The sequence below is a fragment of the Nesoenas mayeri genome, assembly GCF_963082525.1.
Source record: "Nesoenas mayeri genome assembly, chromosome: 3".
Classification (NCBI taxonomy): domain Eukaryota; kingdom Metazoa; phylum Chordata; class Aves; order Columbiformes; family Columbidae; genus Nesoenas; species Nesoenas mayeri.
The window spans coordinates 51,220,323-51,239,846 of record NC_137544.1 but is presented as its reverse complement, the minus strand read 5'-3'; the positions used below and the strand labels follow the sequence as shown (position 1 = coordinate 51,239,846).

At 41.2% G+C, this 19,524-nt stretch overlaps 1 protein-coding gene across 1 annotated transcript in view; it reads right to left on the bottom strand.

The window, feature by feature from the left end:
* The window catches only part of LOC308038817 (dermatan-sulfate epimerase-like), a 184,803-nt gene that overhangs the window by 22,784 nt on the left and 142,495 nt on the right, over positions 1-19,524 (bottom strand). The window lies entirely within an intron of this gene.

Sequence of the window (19,524 nt, the reverse complement as noted above, 5' to 3'; positions counted from 1 at the left end):
AATGCATCTGTGAGACACTGTAATTCAGAAATACACTAGGAAATACAATTCCATCTAGACTTAAAAAAACACCACGTATTGTCCAGATGGCTTTCAAATCTTTTCTATATGAGTACTTCAGACAAAATATCTATTGAGCAATACATTCTAAAGAAAAATCTATACAGTTTAAAGAAAGCTCCTCCCTCCCACATCTTTCCCTCTAGTAGCCAATATGAGTAAAAGGAACACACTGACAGATCTTCTACTCTAGATTTCAAATAATTCTAACGGTGCCTAACATGAAGCACTGCTGACTGTATTGGCAAGCAGAGAAGGGCGGGAGAGGAGGAGGAAGGGGGAGAGCCAGAGAGCTTGTGCTGGCGGCAGCCAAGCCTGCGTGCTGCCTTGGCTGATGTTAGCAGCTGGAGAGGGAAGGATGAGGAATGCTGGAGGTTTGTGCTGGGGTCATTTTATACTGTGCTTGAGGCCTCTGGTTCTGACACGTCCTCATTTCCCCAAAAAAAAAAAAAAAAAAAAGGTCTGAAAGAAAAAAAGACAAAGACAAAGTGGCAGAACCTTAGAAAAACAGCTGAAATACCTTGCCTTTAGGGCATTTAGGATTTTTGCATCACTATTTTTACAGTTATTATTATTATTATTATTCTAAGGTGCTCTCCATTTTGCATGTGGAGATTTAGTGACAGCTACCAAGAAGGCTGAATGTTAAATCAAAGCGCATATTTTCCTACATACATGACTTCCCCAAATATGCTCAAATGGCAAATCTATGCGGAGGTTAAATGCGAGTATTTAAAATAGTAAGTTACTTCTTGCAAATTACCAACTATCTAGCCTGGAGTCCCAGATAAAACATGGCCAGGATTCCCCTGAGGAAAGCCAGCAAATTCCTAGAATTCTTCCAAGGGGAAAGGTTACAGAAAGCAGACCCAAGAGAGACAGTTTTATGTAAATAATGAACAGTAGTTTTCAATTATTAAAAGGAGAAATAGAAGGAAAGAAAACCTAACAACAAACATGAAATGTTTCTTCCACGGAAAATCTGTTTCACAGGATTCAGACATAAAACTTACAAGAAGCTGAAGTACAAAGCAACCTTTTTTTTTTCCCCAAAGCTCCCTACCTACAGATGCCAAAATTTTCTAACAGAAACTTGGGCTGCTAAAACCTTATTTAGAGACTCACATCCTGATTCAACAATGTAATTAATATGTGCATAGACAATGAGGCAACCCCGATAGACCAGGTCCTTCAGCAACTACTGCGTATACAGACACCCACAGTGCTTGTGTTCAGCTTCTAAAATTAATTTGGAAGCAAGCAAATTTGGCCAAGATGTACATCTTCTCTTGTGCATTCCTGCCTCACGTAAAAAGAAAATTGCACCCTGTAACTGCCTACATTTATGCATCACAGTGCGCAGCATAATTACTTTAAGAGAGTGTAATGAAATATGACATTTTCATAGTATTTTAATGCATTTTCCAGGTAAGTTTTGCCCTTTTTTGGATGTAAACCAATAATTACAGGACACGTTATGGAGATCACAGGGTGGTTTATTTGGTTATACTTTTACTATATCTACATATTCTCTCACCACATACACACATACAAAGAAACATACACCATAGTTTATCGGAACATACTCATGTCTACTCATATTCTCATCTGTAAATAAAGAAACCATACAACAGTACATTATGAAAGGAAGGAATCAAAACCAGCCAAACTGGTACATCGTGTTTGAAATGTCTTTTTTTTTTAACTGTTGAGAAGAACTGCTTTTAAAGCCCTTATGATTCTTTAGAACTAGGGAAAGAGGAAAGAACTTAAAAAAAAAATAATCTGGAAAACAAAACAAAACAAAAGGCAAAAGATGCCTGTAACTTTTCCTGTGATCATCATACACTGGAAGAAGTTTCCTGGCTTATGCAACCAGAAAAAAATTCCAGCAAACCGTAAGGATTAAGCACATACACAAATTTAGGGATGGTTGTAAGAGTTCTCTAAATTAGGGTCTTTCTGACCAGAGATTAAAGAACATACAGGAAGGCTGCCCAGAACTCCCACTTTGTAAATCTGGACACACACTTCCCAACGTTTCACCAGCATCAAACAACTTCAGTGTTGTCTAAAATTAATATTCTGTATTTTAGGAATTTAATAACACCCCTCATTTTACCCTCTTGTGCATGTATGTATTTAATAAAGTAAGTCCTTTTTTCAGCTTGGGCATGAGAAGCAACCACCATTCCACATTGTTTAGAATAACAACAGCATAACTGGAAACTTGATCTACAGTAAATTCATAGGGAGCATATTCAGAGTCAAGATCTGGAAGAAAGTCAATAGGGATTGACAGACGCAGGGCTACAAAATCATTCTTATTTATTCTTGACACCTTTCCCATGACATGAAGACAATAACCATTGGCAGCCATGACTCGATAAGGCCAGCAAGCCCTGTCCCATAACTTCTCAGGGCCCAGGCTGGTGTGAGAGGTGGATGGGAGGAGGCAGCAAAAGAGGCCACCTTCTTTCCCACACAAACCTCTGTGGAGACACCATCCACAACCACGTGGAGAGAATCCCCCAGGAAGGTCCCAGGACAGGCTGAGAAAGTTGGGGTTGCTCAGCCTCGAGAAGAAAAGGCTCCAGGAAGACCTTACTGTGTCTTTGCAGTACTTACAAGGGGCTGATAAGAAAGATGGGGACAGACTTTTTAGAAGGGCCTGTTACAACAGGACAAGAGATAATGGTTTTAAACTAAAGGAGGGGAGATTCAGGCTAGACATGAGGAAGAATTTTTTTTACAATGAGGCTGGTGAAACACTGGACCAGGTTACCTAGAGAGGTAGCAGATGCCCCATTCCTGGAGATGTTCAAGGCCAGGCTGGATGGGGCTCCAAGCAACCTGATCTAGTTGCAGATGCCCCTGCTCATTGCAGGGGGTTGGACTAGATGACCTTTGAAAGTCCCTTCTAACCCAAACCATTCTATGTTTCCATGATGATTCTAGGGCATGACTATGGCTCAAACTGTCCTACAGAGTGAGGAGACAGGTGTTGCACATTTGCTCATCTATGATGTCCTTAAAAGCAGGACCAGCAAAAGTAATAATGAAATGATGACAAAACTCCACATAGAATAAACATGTAGATCTGCAATAAAAACTATCACCCAGGTAGTGACGAAATACAAACTGCATGGCTCTGTATACAGCCACAACAAACCACCCCCATAAGGATTTCAAATGGCAGAACTCCCTTCAACTACAACCACCATCAAGCACTTCGCTGCCTAGGACAAGACCTAGGCACACTTCACTGCCTTACTGACTCAATCAGGTAACTCCAAAGGGCTAATGAGCATGATCATCCTTCCTCAGTTCAGTAGCTGCTTAGAAACTACACTGATTGATAAGATAAATAAAAAACCACTTCAAAAATTAGCAGGTGGTTGCCAAAGAAGGAAAGTACCTTCAGTAGATGAATGTGACGAAAATAGTATAATTTAGGGACTATTTAAAATTCACTACAATGGTATAGATATACCTGTGCAGAAAACAAACACCACAAAAACAAACAAACATCACATCCCACAAGCCAGAAACACTGACACAGAATGCATATTTAGCTGTGTTGAATGTTATACTTTGATGTTTCCTTAGGTACCTTGCATACTGAAAGCTAAAGAAACTCATAGTACTGTTCAAAAACACACATACAAACCCTGATTATCTGCAGAGCTCAGGTGAAGCCAGACATGTAGATAACTAGCCATATTAGCTCCAACTCACCAGTTTTAAGTGAACCTGCCACAAGTTTGTTTCACGTGCAGGGCTCAGAAGAATAGGAGCTTAGGCTTTCTGATCGCTTAAAATCACATGCACAAAATAATTTTGTAAAGTTAAAAGAATTCCTTACTCTCATATTACACTACATCATTACCAGCCACATCTTCCAAGAAAAGCTCAACCTTTTCTGAAAATGGGGGGTGGGGTTTATTCATCTTGGAAAACACGACCTGATAAAGTATTAAAATTGAAAGGAGGCTGAAGGATGCTTTCCCATTGAAGAAAATGCTATGAGCTTCGAGAAGGCTCTCACTTAGTCCTAGACTGAAAGAGCATTTGCCACTGTTTCCACTCAATTGCCAGTAGAAACAAACAGCAAAGGACATAATTTATTCTAGAAAAAGATCAGACTAAACCTTAACTATTTCAGTTCTCCCCATCTGCATTAATGACTAGATGTTCAGTTGCAGGAAAAAACACATAAATTGTGAAACTGATGCCACTAACTAAACTGAATATTGATATATACAAATAAGTTGACCAAATAAACTTGGTTTAATACACAGTTCAAATGAAAAAAGAGGTCCTGTGTACTCCAGCCTCTTGTGCACAGAAAGGCTGGTCCAGCGGTGACAGCAGAGGAGTGAGAGAGGGGCAGCGCTGGGGGATGAGGGGAGGACAGCACTGTTAGGACCCTAGCCAGCATAGCTATTCTTGAAACAATCTGACCTTCTTGTGGCTCGTTACCAAAATAAAAACATGCAGAGAATTGTGGCAGAATCAGAAAAAGATACTTTCTGCAGTACCAGTTCTGAAGAGCCACTATGTTTTGTGGATGCTTTTTGCTGGGACACTTGTATGCTCCTCTACCTCACTGTGTACCCTGGGCAAAGCTAATGCTCAAACAGGAACAAGACTCTCCGGCCAGAAGAAGGTGGATGGAGTTACACTCTCGGTGAGAGCTGGGCTTCCCACTCCCATGCTATCTTCTCCTTCTAGATTGCTCAGGACATGCTGCAGGCAAACCCTTGGCATCCCTGCTGCAGATACGCTGGCTTTCCTGTGAACCCCCTGAAAATACCGAGCTATCTCCAGTGAAGTTAAGAGTACTGAAACTCTGCTCAAGTATGAAATCTCTATACTTGTAAGGAAAAAACAAAGCAAAACAAAACATAGGTTTTAACTACTTTAAATCTCAAAATTACCATTTAAAGACTAATTTCCACAGATTTTACAACTTTTTGTCTTCTTTTGGGCTGCTCCTGTTTTTCACAAAGGCTACAGTTCTCATTATTGCTACTTGAATTACCTCCACAAGTGTTACGGTAAGAATTATGTGCAAATATTTAATGGAAAATCTGTTCCACCATACTGACAAAAACCAAACCTTCAGGTTCAGCCTGCAAATCTTTACCTTAGTGACCTCTGAATCAGCAAGGACTTAACTTTCATAAATATTTGCATCGTTTCTTGATAAATTATTCAAAGTGAAACCAAGCTTTTAGAAAAAAAAAAAATATAATGCTTAGTCAGTTCTGAATTTCATGTTGAACAACAGTGTCATTCTACTTTTGCCACAACTTAAGTTACATGATAATATCACCTTGTTAAGCTATTCAAAAGTACTAGCACTAAAAATAAAATAAGATATTTTAGCACCCAGTGCTAAAACAGCTACAAGAGTCATAGATATTTTAACAAGAAATGTTCAACCACTAGCAACAGCTGCTGCCGTACCTATACCATGAAACTAATAGGTAATGTTGCAATAAGATGTGCAGACCATCTTGTTCCACTCAATGCAGATGGGTTTGCATCTTTTTGTACCAATGCTGACAGCTGCCAAAAAGTGGCTGCTTGCCACAAGGAGTGTAGGCTGGATCACAGTAGAGAAAAAACTTCTATAGGAAGTACCTCAAATCATTAGCAAATCTTCTCACACACACTGCACATGACTTTGTTGCTGATAAAGTAGAATCTATAAAACTGAATTTATCAGTTGGAAACAGTGGTGTTTTAAAACCATGACATTATCAACTGGAGAGTTATTTTGTCCAACAATGTCAGTTGTAGCATTGATCTAAATATTTTGCAAACATTTAAAAATCGGAGAGCAGTTAAGTCCTCTAACTGAATCCTATGACATCTAAGTACTAAATAATTCAGGCTAAGTCCATAAAAACTGAGAGGTAAAAGAGTCAATAGAGACTAATTCCCGTATATTGCCATTTGGTTCCTACAGACTCACAGAAACATATCTGATATAGCAAAATTAGGCAGTAGATGGAGTGGGACCAAGAAAAGTATAAACTTATTTCTGTACTGTAACAATGATAATAAATCAACTAACCAAAGCCCCAAGCTGTATAGGTCCCACATCAGCCAGCAGCACTGCTGAGTCTCTCACAAAGCTGCAGGGCTGGTCACCAGTGCAGGAAATTCTCATGTTCCGAGGCAACAGCAGTCAGGAGTCGTTCTACTCCCCCTGTTTGTCAGTCAGAGAGAACAAGAATGACCATCTGCCTCCCCAGTAAAAATGCTGGAAAGGTATAAAAGTCACTGCTCATAACTTGAAAAATACCTATTTTGACCCTAACCACCAAGGGACATGACTTCATTTCTTCCTCTGATTTTTTAACTACGAGAAATATGCCACATCACAATTATATAATGTCAAAGGTATTTAAAAGCTTAAATACTGAAATCCGGAATATAATTCAGAGTTAAATCTACAATAAAATAAAGTATAGCTAAAGCATAGCTCAAGTATCCAGGTGTTAGTATTGCACTTGTTCTGAAGCGATCTGAAACACCTTAAAAAATGCTTTGGATCAACTTATATGTCTGAATAACAGCTGTGTTATTAGAATCGTAAAGGCAACCAGAAACAACCAGTTCGTATAAGAATTATCAGTGTATGACATCATGTCAGCAGTCAAGATTTTAACTTGTGTCTATCCTTTGATCTATACACAAAATTCAATGGATCTATTTAGAGCAGTACCCAGCAGTGCAAGAACATCATTCTGGGGGAATGGAGGGTTGCACGCATTCTCCACCATGCTACAGATAGGACAGCAACTGCAAAGTATTTTTGTAAGTTTACAGCAGGATGTGTAAGGTATCTGTGACAGAAGTTTCATCTGCTTATTCCTTTAATTTGAAAGCTTATTTGTCTATTTCACCTCTGTATGTATAAATTAACAGGGTATACACACCTGCACACTGAATGCATAACCTTTTCTCTGCCTCAAGCAAAAAAAAGATTTAAACTGTTTGCATGCCCAAACCATAACCTGTGAATTTGGAATTTTCTTCTATTTTATAGTTTATCCTACCATATAAATGCTTGCGCAATAATTTTTTTGATTGCACTAACCTTACTATCCCTAACCCTTACTGGGATCTTTGATTCCATACTTCACAGCATAGAATGAGTAAGAAAGTCATTTTGATATGCAAAATCCTGAAGGCAATCATTCCCAACCAGTACAGACATGCCTGCTAAGGCATCCACATTTAGTGAATGAAAGCTCAGTCACTTTTACCATCAAAGGTGTAAAACTACAAGCTACCACAGAAAGATTTCCTTTAAATCATCAGCATTTTTTATTTTATCCTGAGCTGAAGTACTTTTAAAAGGCCATTTCAATATTTTAAAAGGTACGTTTTTCTTTTCAGAAATGTTTTCATAAATGCTAACACTAATGGAAGACAGTTCCAAGAATTTTTGTATAGGCCAAAAGGATATATTAACTACATTTGTCTGTTCCATAATGTCCCAGAAGTTAAACCTGCAAATCACTCATCCATCTCTTATATTACGGCACACAGGACACTTTTTGAGGCCCTGGACTACAATTATCATGGACACTGCAGAAATACAGAACAAAAGTGCCTGTAGCAATTTGGGTGGTGACAGGGTATTCATTCAGCAGCTGCCAAGAAGTAGTGTAATCTTCCTGGCCCATGCACATGGATCCACTCAGGGGGTCTGTAAAAGTGTGAACCCCTAGATGTGGGGCATCAGAAACAAGGCCTAGGGTCTGCTCTGACAGCAGCCTCCAACCCAAATGCACAACCATGTCTCACAAGAGGGAATGAGCAAAGGAAGAGATGATCCGAGGTCAGCAAGAGCCTGATCTCTGCACGGATCGGGGGGCACAACCGCAGCGCAGAGGAAGAGCTGGAAAACCTTCAGAGGGTGATTGCAATGCCCAGGAAGCGCAGATAAAGGACAGAGGAAATTAATCATACGTGCAAAAGGGGAAAGCCAATTTTACTGCTGTCAAAACAAAATTCCTCCTGGTGCTTAATCTGGCCTGCTCAGGCTGCTGCATGCCAGGGAGCTTCCCTCACTTTTTAGGAAGCTGATTGCAGTATCAGACTTCTGATACTGAGACTAGTGTTTCAATTTCTGACTTTAATTTCTATCCTCTTTCCCAACTAATACTAGTCTTCAAATTTTCCAAATACTTGTAAATGCCATAAGTCCTCTGGCTTGTTGTTCACCTCTACTATGGATAATTAACAGCTTTAACCTTTCCTGCTTGTCGTTTTAATTGTCCTTCATTTGGTTACCTCTAAGATGTGTGAAAGGAATGAAATATTCCAGCCAGAGTTTTACAAAACTAATTCTCACTCTCTGGATCTGTATCTATCTTACAGACTTCAGTAGCTGAAGAGATCAAAGAGATATTTTTATTTGTGAAGCATTTCCACAGGACATCATATTAATAGATGGGAATTCTAAAACACATCGCATCCTTCAGTTGCTATGGGATCAAACTCATTTTGACTATGTTTCCATATCCTGTTTATGACTCAGTCTTGCACGCAAAACTATTTTCAAATTTTACTTATTATTTATGTTAAAGTATTGTGACTGCATGTAAGAGCACCAGCAAAGCCAATTTATTATTTTAAAAATACTTCAATCTAGGCAATTTAAATCAACACTTACTTTTATATTATCTACGTATCATCTTAAGATGTGTGTACACAGACCTCAAATGTGTATTCGCTTAGAACTACTATTTCATTTGCTACAGGATAAATGCCTCTGTGTTTGTAGACCTAAATTGCACCACTCTATCCAGTAGTCACATCTCACTGCAGATCAATATGCTGTTCATTATTATTGGTACAATTCTGTTGATACCTCTGCTGCTTTTATCTGTTATCTCATTATTATATTTTACATATATATATGTAGATGTGGCATATAGTTTATATATCTACAGATATAATACATATGTACCCAGAAGCAGATGATTTTTTTTCACGGTACAAACTTGGACAGACAATAAAATGTATTGTCCCATAGTTCCTTTGGGGTTATTACTACTGTCTTCACTGCTGCCCAGAATACTCTTGATAGAAAGTGACAATTACATTTTCATGGACTGAAGCCTCAAATGCAGATGGAGTTAGAAGGCTACATTACTCCTGCAACGTTTAGCTACTCACAACTGGCATGACCAATTTGTGTGAGTAGGCATCAACATAACCATTAAATTACAGTAAATTATGAAATTTAGAATTGTATAATCTCATTTTTGTCCTTGAGTTGTGCAGGCACGGCCCTCACAGCAGAACTGAAACCTGACACATTGTTTTGGCAAAAAATGTGATGCATCACAATTAGAAGGATCTGATTAAAAGGCTTTAAAATGACATGACATCAACATAAATGCTTTCAAACAACTCTTTAAAACTCTGGGCAGTCATTTGATTAGGAGACTTAAGAAAGCATACCAGGTTTATATAAAATGTTCAGCATTTTTAGTATTTCTGATTAAAAAAAACAAACAACAAAACAAACAAAAACCAAACAAGAAAATATACCAGGACAACTGTGGTAAAGGAAATCTTACATTAAAATGATGTTTGTCTAGTTCTGAGATACAGTACCTGCCTGAGTCTAGTGACTGAGGTCCCTGCAAACCTGCTCTAGATAATGCTGTTGCCTATTTCTACTGTATACTCTGTGAATCTGGGCAAGGGGAAAACCAGAAACACCAAACAAAGGTAATTTCAGTCTGTGTACATAATGGCTGCATTGTGCCTGAGCTTTCACACCTGACTATGTCCCAATATCGGATGAGAGCATGATGCCAGCACCTGATGCCAGCACCTGATGTGAGAAACTATTTCCAGTGCTCTGTCCTGAATGTGATTCCCAAGATGACCAGACCCCTCCGGTCAGCTCTCCATTACAAACACTTCACTTCTGCTAAACTTCTACTGAAAAAGCTTTAATAGAGAGCTAAATGACTTCACCTAAATTTCCATTTTCCTAGCAGGCTTTAATTCCCTCCTCTGCTCTGTTCCCATCCTGACCAGATAACTAGGTCCAGCAAAAGTGTAGCACACAAGGGTTTGGGGTTTTGGCTAATGCAGCTCTGTCACACCTCACCACATCCCTGCCGGGCTTAGCTGGGCTAACAGACATCAGTACAACACTTACCCGTGTAAACAGAAAAGTAGCTCAAAGGAAGGGCTTTCTGCCAAATATTGAGTCTTTTAATAATAAATACATGGCTACAGTCTTGAACAACAACCGGCACCGTGGTTTAATAACTTTTGGGAGTACATTATTGTAACTAAACTGTTTTATCTACCTCATGAATGAAGATAGCAAAGAAGGAATAAACAGCCAGGACAAACTTGCTGCTGAGAGATCATATTTACCAATTAAATACAACTTCCTAAGAAAAAGTCATATTCTCTTTCACTGTTCAGATACTTGGATTCCAAGTCTAAACCAGGAAACAATGGTTACGGAAAGTTGTTCTTTATGTTTTTAATCCCTCCAGAAAAAAAAAAAAAAAAAAAAGCTAACTACAACAACAAAACCCAGGGAAAACGGCCTTTATTTCTTGCAAAATGTCCAAGAACAATAGCAGTAGTAACCAAATTTCTTTCTGCTCATTGCTAGAGTATGTTGTGGGTGCCAGATGTGCAAGTTTCCACACACAAGCCTAGGAATGTGACTCAGTTTTAGCTAAATGCAATCACTTCTGAGAGAAGGGACACTTCAGTTTCACAGACCCGTTTACAGCCTCATTTAACCCTAGTTCTCACTGCTCAGACTCTCAGGTACTGAAGGATGCGACCATTTCTCCACTAACAAATAAGCTCACTGTGATCATTCCCAACCCAAAAGCTGCCTGATGATGGAAATGACCTTCTACCACCACTTTTCTTCAAAACCATACATGCTTGCTGTTATTTTACTTGAGGGAAATAAATGGTACATAGAGACTTCATGTGGATGGTGTTTGAGATGAGCCTTTAGAAAGTACCAAAACCAAGATGTCACTCTAAAACTGGCTTTCCGCTACTCCTTTTTACTTGTAACTACATGGAACCTAGGAAAACCACATCTAACATTCTGACAGGTAATTAAATTCCTCTCCATTGTGTTGCAGACATTTACTAAATAACTAGTTAAAACAACTAATATAAACTATAACAAAAACTCAGCTCACTTGGGCAACCAAAATCTATGCACTTTTACCACAGGCAATCAATTTGTTCAGCTCATATATTTCTTCCTTTGCAATCCATATTCTCTATGGCCAAATAATAGGTTTTAGAAGAGACTGTATATGCATATGCAGTGGCAAAACAGCACCAAGTGTTTTCTCAGATGAGTCTCCACAGTAGAGGATACAGATAGGTTTTTAAACTGTCCTCAAATCCTGCTCTTGTATTAAATAACAGCACTCAGGTTTTTTTCATGGCAATTCAAAATTACGCAAACTATCACAATGCTTCAAACAAAACAACAGGGTCTTACTTTTAATAATAAGACAAGAAAATGGCATTTTGGTAAAGTAACAGTAGTTCTGTCTCAAGAAAATATGCTGTGATTAGTATATTTTTGTTTTCACATCCTGGTGAAGTTTACGGAGAGTCAAGAATGTTCCAGTCAAGCATTGCTACTTTGTTGACTTCTACTAAAACCTTAGCTCATTTAAGTCACTTAAGAAACACACAAGAAATGACACACAGTAAAAGAACGCATAGCTGAAATAATATTTAGCGCTTCTGTAGAAAAATGCACCCAAGGATCTCCAAGTAGTTATGAAACAAATTAATTAATTAAACCTCTCATCACCCCTGTGAAGCAAGCAAGCACATTTATCTGTTTTATGAGGAAGGAAACAGAGCCATGGAGAGGTGGAGTGACTTGCCCGAGGCTACCCAGCAAGAGTCTTTCAGAGTAATAAACAGCATCTGAATTATTGATTCCCACTGCTGCCCTTCAGCTGAATTGTTCCTTTTGAGTTATAATCATTGTTGGCATGATAAACATAATGTGGCAATATGTAGCTCAGATTTGCTTTCTCTTTGTTTAGATTATATTAAAACTTAAGTGTCATTTAAATTGCAATTGATCTTAGGGTGACCAAAAATCTCTGACTAGTTGAGCAATATTTCCTGTATTTCATTCACAATTGTATCTATTTCTTGTATTGCCATTGCTTATGTCCAAAAAAGCTACTCCAGCTTGAAAAGGCAGGAAAATGTCACAGCTTTATATTGTTTCAAGAGGGAATGACAGAAAACAAGAGGGAATATCTACCTTCATTCATACCAAACAATTTCAAGAGTTGGCATAAGATGCACCAAGTGATGATGCATCACTTTCATACAATAGCTAAAGGAATTGCAACTTGCCATCCTGGGGCGGAGGAGATTGAACTTTGTGAGTTAATAATTCTGGTCCCAAGGCACTTAGAGCTTTTCCAACCCCAAAAAAACACAAAAAAACAACAACAACAAAAACAAACAAACAAACAAAAACCCAAACAAACAAACAAACAAAAAAAACCCAAAAAAACACCACAAAAAAGTGGCAGGAAGTTGCATCGGGCAAATCCCTCTTTTCCTGTCTCTCAGCTTCCCCAGGTGCCAGACAAGGATGCTACCGCTTACCTTTCACACTCGCATGTTTGGGAGGCTTAACTCATTAGCAAAAGGCTCGGAGGCTCTGGCGTCAACGGTGCTACGGAGGAGCAGAAAGCTGTTAGACACGTCGCCCAGAGATGCAGCTTTAACCGGGTTGTCTCTCCGCTCCCACCTCCCCAGGAACACGGGGACCCATCCTGCGAGCCGCCCTGCACCTCCGGAAGGGTGCGGGTGTCCAGGCGCCGGTGCCCTGACCGCAGCCCCGCGCCGCAGCGACCCGCCGTCCGCTCCGCCGGGGACAGCGCGGAAAGGCCCGTGCCTGGAGGCTGCTCCCCGCGGGACGCCCCGGGACACCACCCCGCCCCGCTCCCGCACCGGCTGGACCCAGCCCCCGCTCCCCGGCCCCCGCCGGGCGCTGCCGCGGGGCGCCCGCCGGCACCTGGTGCCCGCTCGCTCCGCTGGCCGTCAGCAGCGCGCCCTGGGGATGCAGACGCATCTGGCGCAGTTGGGAGCGCTGGGTCCAACCTCCCCCTGCCCAAATCCGCCGGTAAACGCCGCCCCCAGCCCCGCGCTGGCGGAGGTGCTCCCGGGGCCCTCCCCGCCGCCGGCCGCCCCGGGGCCCGCAGCGGGCAGGACAGGATGGATGGAGGGGTCGGGTCGGAGCGGAGCGCTGCCCCGCACCACACGGGCACTCACCGCCGGCGGCCCCTGCCTGGCTCGGCTCGGCGCGGACCCGCCGCTCGGCAGCCAGAAAGTTTCTCCACCGCAGCCCCGGGGGACGGAGCGGGGGGGGGGGGGGACGTTTTTCAACTCAGGAAGAAAATGACTCCCCCCTCCCGCTCCACCTCCCGCCTCCCCTCTCTCCGCCCTCCTTCCTTACCTCTCCCCGGTCCTCCTCCTCCCCTAGCCCCGCCGGCCCCTCACGCCATGGCGGCACCGCACGGCCGGCCCCGGGGCGGCGGGGAGCCCGCCTGGCGCTCATGGCCCCGCCGCCGCGGCTCGCAGCCGGGCACATGGGCTGCGCAGCCTCCCGCTCCGGCCGGAGCGCTCGTTTAGTTCTCCGTGTGCTTATTTATTTATTTATTCCTGGCGTGCAGACGCATTTCACCCTCCCCCTCTTCCCCAACCCCTTCTCCTCCTCAGCTCGTGCTGCACGGAAATACCCTAATTCTCTCTTTCCGCGGCAGGACTTGTTTCTCTGCAGGGAACGTGTTGGCTCCGACTCCGGAGTGCCGGCGTTTTGATTCTTTTGCACCTGGAACGTGAGGCAGCAGTACCAGGGTTCGGGCAAGGGGGGCTGTGGAGGGTAAAGCGTGCGGGGTGACCCATTCATATACAATGTCCATCTCTACTGCTGTCATCGTATTTTACGGGAGTACTAGGACCTCCCATCCAAAAATTTCCACAAGCCGGAAAAGAAACAAAAAGCCAATTTGTCAATCTGCCCTTTTAAGTCTGGTGTGACTACTTACATAAATGTTTCCCATGTAAAACGAAAATGTGAAACACCATGACCATTCAAGCCAATCATACTGACATTATTTTTGCAGCTACTCAATTGAAGATACTTAGGAAAGTAATATAAAAGAGGTTAAACTAAACGAACCTCTTTGCTTTCTCAGCCACTATAACGAAGAAAAAGTGTGAAGTGAAGAATTCCAAATGTTTGTTGGCTTTCAGAAGCCATTTATGTTTATAATCTTCAGACTATTCTACTGAAATGAAAATAAAAATATTTACATGTGATATACCAGGATGGTGTTCAGCTACCTTAAGTTTGCATTTCACACAGTTTATTCTTCATTCTAATAATTTGTTTACTGATGTTGCTGAATCAGTCAGAATAGTTTTAGACAGGCTCTTTGTGGTTTACAGTGTGATTTCCTGCTGTTCTATCAAGATTAAAAAACTAGTGGAAACTACATGAAACTAAAAACTATACATTTGCCTTCACCGCTGTTGTATTTCTGAGCAATATCTATTGACAGTCTCAGCATAACGAATAGAGATCCACAAGCTGTTGCTGCAAGCTTTGAGAGCAATGCCAGAGCCTGGAATGAAGCCTTGTTTTTTTACCAGTAATGGCATGTCTAAAAGCACTAGGTGCTTCAGTTTCCATCATGCAAACACTAGATTCATCATTAGAAGTTATGTTTCTAAACACCTATTTGAATGGTATTATGCTATACTGCGTGGATGGTAGAGTTGCAAAATATTAATGTTGTGACACAAATGAGCACAAGAAGAGCTACAGACTCCCCCAGTCAGACCAGCTGTAGCTAACAGCACAATTCTACTGGAATTTCTAAAATCATCAGAATGCCTAAAGTGATGAGGAGGGAGGTGTCTGAGAACCAGTCAAAAGTCTCTATCATTAAGTATTTAAGTATATTAAGTATCCGACTCTAAGGTAAATGGAATTACCCCTTAAAATTCTAAACAGGATAATGCCCAAACAGCTTTTGAAATCCTTATCTTAGTCTGAGGATGTATCTATCCATATTGTAGAGAAACCACACTGTGTTGCCTTGTCACAACTGAACACCTGGGCAAAGCACACTGGTTCTCCTGTAACCTGTGCACTTGGGTTTCTGCCTCATAGAGGATGAGCTTGGATTTGCTTGGATCTTGCTTTGTTGTGCAGTTAGGCTGTGGTCGAGCTACATGTACCGAGTGGAGAGGGAAAATCGTCTCTGCCTTATGTCCTTTTGTGTAAAATCGGGCTTGTTTTACTTCCCAATACCTTACAGGGTGCTTGTCAGGCTAAATAAATAAAACTTATAGGATGATTCAGAGATATCAAAGAGAGGCAAGGTCTGTCCATTCTAGATTAATTTCAGCATTACCATTAATAATTTTGAAATGAGAATGACCCCAGTTTTAGCAAGCTTCCTGTATATGGAAAGACTGAAAAAACTAGCCTAAGGATGAGAACATTGGAGGATGATGTGGTAGCAGCCTTCAGCTATGTAAAAGCTGATGAAAAAAAGATAATAATCTCTTGTCCACATCCTCTGAGAACAGCATGTAAATTGCAGTAATAGATATTTAGGCTAAATTGGGGGGGGAAGTATCTTTGAGGATAAATAAAACAGGAGTGAATGGCAGCTCTGTCCCTGGAGGCTTTTTAAGTACAAGTTGGACATATATTCGACAAGAACGGTTCAGGTCTAGGAAGTCTGATGGATCCTGCCTCAGAGCAAGGGGTGGACCAGATGACCTGTCAAGGTCCTTTCCAGTCTTGTTTTGTAGAATTATGTTCAAAATGCTACTTGCACAGGCAAGATTATGGCTCCTCTTTGATCTTTGTATGCCCTTCACCTCTTTAGCAATGGATGAAAGCTCCCTTGCTAAGGCTGACCTTCTCTTGGTGGTTTGCTAGCTTTGCTTCATGCCAGTGAACTTGTTGCTGATGACAGCAAAAAGAAAACAATTAAACAATAAAACAATGTCAATCTGGAGCAGAAATTCTGGGTGGGATCCATCTAACCTCTGAATGCGTGATGTACTTTTGTTCTATACTTGACTGGTAACTACCTCTGATCTAGTGATGTTAAAGTCTCTTTATAACTTCAGAGAAAAATAAATACTTTTAGGGTAGAATTCATCTGTCTTCTTTTAGACATCTTCTTTAGGATGTGGTGAATCATGTCCCCAAGCTACCTATTCTTGCCATCAACCATAAAGTTGGTTTAAATGATTGACTCTGTAACTTGCTATCATACAATTTCTACTCCCTTGGTGCTTCTCTCCCTGAAATCTTTCACTCCTTCTCTGCTCCCAAGTATCAGAACCCTATTTTATTTATTCCTTTCTTCTTTTTTTATTGGAAAGGTCCCACGGAGATTAAGAATTTTTATAGCTGTCATTTCCTTAAATTGCATCATGCGACACTGAACATACAGCAAACTGACATTTCAGGTGGCATTGCTCCAGAATGGATTTTGGAGAAGAGCTAAATTTACCTTTTGGAGCTAAAGACCACTGACTTGGCCAGTTGTGCAGAGCACGTTCCATGGAAATTGTTTGAAAACTGTTCAGGTCAGACACTGTTCTAGTCATATATCACATGCTCTTTATTTTTTCTTGGCCTTCATGGCAAGCAGCATTACAGGGAACGTGAAATGTCTGGTGTCTGTGTAACTGAGCCAAATGTATGTGGGAAATATTGCCTGTTTCCAACAATGGCAAGTTTTTTAGGTCACACACATGGAAGTCACTGCCTTAGACACTGAAGTATACAGTGCACTTCTTGAAAACGTCCACTGCGTCAGAGACACTGTGAGCAGCCAGGTCTTGGTTATGAGGTCTTGATAACCTCTGTTCTTCCCCCCGCCCCCGATAGTAAATGAAGTTTAAGAAGTGAAAATTTCCAAGAAGACCCTGTGGTTATCTAGCCTGCACAGAGGGGAAATGAACTCTATTTTCCTGTTAATTGACAAGCTGGGTCATGAGGATGTGAAGAGGGAGCAAACCCATTTCTGTGCTAGGACAGTGAGAAAGGAAGGCAGCAGGGCTGTCAGCGGTGCAGGGCTTACGTTTTCTGGAGGAGACTCCAAGTGTCTACTGATGCATCATACATTTTAAAGCCTTTGGTTCTCACTTAGTTGTGAAAATGGGGGGATGTTCAGTCCTTCCCACATACACAGCCTTGGCTCTTCTTTTCTTTCTTCCTGCCCAGCCTATGCAACAGGGTTTTTTTCTCCTTATATATATACATTTTTTTTTTTTTTTTTTTTTTTTTTTTAAGTACCTCCCTGTCACTGAAGTTCTGTTCTCTGTGTGATCTGTTTGGTCTCTAATTTCCATGTCAGAGGCACTTCTACTTTTGTCATTAAGTAGTAAAACTCTTCAAATGAAAAGAGAGAAAAATACAAAGTTCTCCAGATTCCTTCACTAATTGTCCAAAACAATTGATTTTCTTATGACCATAATCCTTGCGTTCCTTTTGTCTTTTATGTCCAGCTGTGAAGATTTCTGATCTTAGTACTGTGAACTGAAATCTTTAGGGCATGACTGTTAGGCCAGTGTCTTCTTGTAGCTGAACTGCAGAACTGCAAATCTGGAGACTTGCCCTGCTCTCCTTGATCTGGGCTGCTCTGCTCAGCTCTTCCCCCTGGACTTTATTAGTGCCACATGAAGGCAGCTCTCATTTTCAAATCTTATCCCAATTCCATGGGGGGAGAATATTGGCTATGTCTTATTTTCCAGCCAGGGTGTGGACCAGACGGTGTCCTAACTTTGTTGTTGTTCTTACTACATCCTTCAAGCTTATGAGAGTGTTGCATGATTCATACCACTTACTACTCAGGGACTTGGGGCTCTGGCTCACTGTGTAGGCAATGGGCAGAAATATCACATCTCCAGAATCACATAATGAAAAGGAGTAGCCTGCAATCAGTCCTGAGAATCAGAAATAGTTGGAAAACTGGAAATCAGGCCTAAGCTACTTAGGATACGTTTCTGGCTGGGGCATATTTAGTGTGATGTAAAACAATTTCTCTCAAAGGAAGATCTAGCCAGCTGTTTCCTACAGGTCTGTCAGGTGCCAGGTATGTTTATGGGACTGGAAAGATGCGTTAGAGCATCAAATGCCTCTACCTTCCTTTGCTCTTATATCTACAGCCTGGAAATACTTCTCTCCTCCTCACAAAAGCAGCATTTTACTATTCTACGTTGTGTTAGCCAAAGTGTCAGTAGGGTAGCTGGAAAGCGAAAGCACTGGATTGTTTCCTGAACAACGCTTCTTTGTATGTAAATGGAACATCTTTCTCTGCTTTACATTTCCTTTCTTTCCTTCTTTCTTGCTCTCACCATGTGTTCAGCCTGGTTTAGCCTGAGGCCAGGAGACAGAAAGATGAGAGAAAATTCCTGCAGATTTTTTTCATGAATGGGAAGCTGCAGCATCAGTAACCTCAGCAAGGAGAGGTAAAACAGAGGTGAGTGGAGACAGATTGGTCTACAGACATGTCAGGAAGACAGCAGCCATAAAGCAGGTACATAGGTACTTACTGAGAAACACCAAAAAAGACCTGCATCAAATTAAAAATTATGTGTATCATCTGGTCTGTGCCTTTCCACAGCAGAATTCATGACAGCAGGACAGTATCATTTTTATTGCATTTACACCACTGTAGACATCAGCTGGGTTTAGGTTTATCTCATTCTAGCAGCTGTTGTGTTGCCTAACTGGCCTGCTCCTTCTTTAGCACTTACCCTTTCTTTTCTCTGGTGATGACCAGAACAGGTTGGAGTTGGGGGGACCTAGCAACATGTGGCTTTTCATTCAGCTGAACTGGTTTTTACTTTCTACTCTCAAATGTGTGACCTTTCTCAACATGTCAACTTCTTTCCTTCCAAATTTCTGTGATGTTACAAACGGAGCAATATCCCCTGGAGAGCACAAACTATTAACGCTCATGATGAGAGAAACTTTCTGAAGACAGACTTCAGCGGAGCTCCCTGAGAGCTGATTGCCACAATCTCTCTGGATGCCGGATATGTTGCAATAATGTTTTCCATTTGTAACACACTGTCTCCAATGACTAGAATTTTTAAGGCTGGAATCCACCTATTTTATGGAGTCACTTGATATGTGGAAAGCCAAGCAGGTAACAACTGCTGGAATTCATGAAAATATCCACAAGTTGCTTATTTAGCCCCATCCCCAATTCTTGTGTTTCATACTACTGTACTATCTCTTCCTTCTTACACTAGAGATTTGTAAATGAAAAGGTGCTGTATTTGAAAAGGTAACTGTATTTGAACTTGTCGATGACTCTCCATTTCTTTTTGTAACCATCTCACTCT